This window comes from Mastomys coucha, unplaced genomic scaffold, assembly GCF_008632895.1.
Source record: "Mastomys coucha isolate ucsf_1 unplaced genomic scaffold, UCSF_Mcou_1 pScaffold16, whole genome shotgun sequence".
In the NCBI taxonomy this organism is placed as follows: domain Eukaryota; kingdom Metazoa; phylum Chordata; class Mammalia; order Rodentia; family Muridae; genus Mastomys; species Mastomys coucha.
Genome location: NW_022196898.1, coordinates 32,671,990 through 32,675,046, shown reverse-complemented (window position 1 = coordinate 32,675,046; position 3,057 = coordinate 32,671,990).

Sequence of the window (3,057 nt, the reverse complement as noted above, 5' to 3'; positions counted from 1 at the left end):
TAAAAAAATTTTTAAATGACTGAAAGAAGCTGGACACCATGAAGCTCACCAAGGGTTCCAGCACTGGGGAGACTGAGACAGGAGGATTGTTACGAATTTTAGGCAAGCTTTGGCTATGTAGTGCATTCTAGGTTTGTCTGGACTTCACAGACAAACCCTGATTCAATCACAAAACCAATAGCAATAGAGTACAGTTGCTAAGTCGTGATAAAAACAATCACACTTGTGATCTTTCTGTAGAGGCTGCGGTGCTCTTCCCTGGTCGAAGGAAAGTTTGTCAGCAGTAGACTGCAGATGGATGAGAAAATTGCTTTAGAGAAGGCTCCCCCCTCGCTCTCTCCCCCCCATCTCCCTCTCCCCCCCCCCATGTGTGTGTGTGTATGTATGTGTGTGTGTGTGTGTGACACCAGGAAAGCTGTTTGTGGCTCGTTATCTTGGAGGGTCCGGTTTCCATTCCATCTGTTCTTTCAAGGAGAGAAATGACTCTTGAATCTTGGAAGAAAGAACAGAGAATGCCTTGGCCTCTCCTAGGTTGCTTCTGCTTAACACAAACAAGCAAACAAACAAAATGAATAAATAAACAAAGAGTGCCGGGCAACAACCAGCCCCAGCGAGGAGGAGCCCCTTTGGCCACACTGCCCCTAGGACAGAAGAGTCCACTATTGTTTTTCCGATCCCTCACAACCCAGAGCAGAAGCCTTTTCCTTACAGCCTAAGTCATCGCCTTGGCCCCACCACTCACAATTCCTTTATCTAGGGGCTGAAAAACTTGAAACCCTGGACAACCGTGTAGATCTAGCCTGCCTTGCTCCCTTAATTAAAGGTTTACTGGCATCTCCCCTTTCCTCTGCCCTGGTACCTACCCAGGCTTCTCCCGGGATCCCTGGAGTTCACTGCTCACTGATGGGTTGCAACTGCTGATGAGATTCTTTAAGTATCACCTAATGACTCACATCGAAAAATGCTGACTGGAAATAGCAAAAGCCCAAGGCTATTCATCGAGGCTGTACACCAGCCCAGAGCCTGGGAAGAGAGGCTGGCTCGGTTGTCTGATGTGAATAGCAGGGACCACTGGTTAAGCAGGTGCTCACTCAGGTGAGAGCTGTGGCTATCAAATAATAGCAGGGAAGTATCAGATAAGAGTGCCAGCTGAATGGGCGGATGGGACCCGAGTGTGAGCATGTGCTCCTCCCAGAGAGGGACTTCAGCATGGAGAGCTGTTGTCCTCTCTGAATTCATATTTTTTAATCTGCCGGTTTGGGTCTTTATAATTGGTCGATGTTTTTTTTTTTTTTTTTTTTTCACAGCCTAAATATAGACATTTGTCAGATTCATTAAATTGACTCATCAATTTATGACAGACTCAGCTTCAGTAAGCTGCAGGATTTGGGCTGATCTAGGGCTAGGCATGCAACGTATCATTTCAGACTATGGTGTCCAGCCCAGGCAGAATTAGCACCCTGGCTGAGTTCACTGGCACTAAGTATTTATAAAGTTTTCATTAGTAAGCCGAATGTTCCTTAGTAGTTTGTAAATCTCCAGTTGTCCAGGGAGGAGTCAAATATTTCACAGAAACATTCGCAAATGTTAAATTGGGTATCTGGTCCTTGGCCAGTCTGTGAAGTGTCTAGCGATCATCTTGGCCATGCTGTGCAAAGTTTTCTGTTTTTCCCTTGTTTCTGTGGAGTTTTAATTAGCTAAAGCAGTTCTCAGCAACTTCTACCCTAGAAGAAATCAAGATGAAGCGTGCTTTGAGTGCAGTAATGTATTATCCACAGGGGCTCAGGAACCCGCTGTCATATTTCTGGATTAAAGCTGAAGATGAACAGAGTGGCCTGTGGTTTTTCTCTTGGTAGATTCTTCTTTGCAAGCAAATACCGAGAACATGTTGGAGTCCTTTCTGCATGGTGGTAGTAAGTTAAAATCTTTGATTTCTGCAGTGTCTTGTCCTATCCAGGGGAGATGGTGCTGGGGGGAACCACAAAGGGAAAAAATAAGGAAGAGAGGATCATTTGTCTTGTACTCAGCTTCAAAATCAGGTTATGTTGATACATTGTTTTTATTTTGAAAAGTTTGGAAAGTGGTGCTACTCTGTAGCATATTGATTCACATGATAGTTGAGGGAATTTATAGTGTCCACATGGCAGTGATGGCCATAGGATGTCAGGATGTTACTGCAGGAGGACATTCTACCCTGCTCCCATCCTCACAGAAGATGCAGCTTAATGCCTTGTAAAGGAAACTGATCAGGTTCCTTGGAGCTTAATTGCATCTAGTCAATCAAAAGACTCCCGTCATGCTCTGTAGTGTTAATTTAAAAATGTTCCCTATTTCAAGAGATTTTTGTTTTGTTTTGTTTTTTCATTTTGGCCTAGTATTGGCAAATAAATGTAAAACTTCTTCCCTCTGCATTGACTTAAGTTGAAGATTATACAGCTTTCTGGGGATAAGGAATTTTTTAGTTACAAACAGATAAGGAGGGAAGATATTCATGGGGCGGAATATGTGTTACTCAGAAAAAGCAACGACAAAGCAAAGACTGGTCACCTGTTGGTCCCATTTGAGTAGTGATAAGTGAAGTTTTAAGGAAAGTCAGAGAATCCCCTGCAAACTGTCTTCAGAGGCCCGTTCCTTGTCTTCATGTAAGACCAGCTTAACCTGCCAAAGGGCAATGGTTCTCGGCCCGCTTTCTAAACAGATTGCAGACAGGAATGTGCCTGCCTTAAAAGCCCTAAGTTGTTTTGAGTTTCCCCATGAAGAACTGATGAATGCTTGTGGTCATTGTCTGATCTGGTCATCACACATTGTATAGATGCCTGAAGATGTCACACCTCTCCACACACACGTGCAGTTACTGTGTCAGTGGAAGGTAAACATGTATGTGAACACTCTAAACTATAATAAATACACAAGGAATTCACATGGCCCATGAGAGAGAAAATGTACACTGAACAATTTTGCATTTTCCTAACCAATAGGTAGCTACTATAAAATGTACAGATGGGACATGTGCAGACTCAAGCTAAATTGTTCACTCAGGGCTTGCTTCTCTTAAAA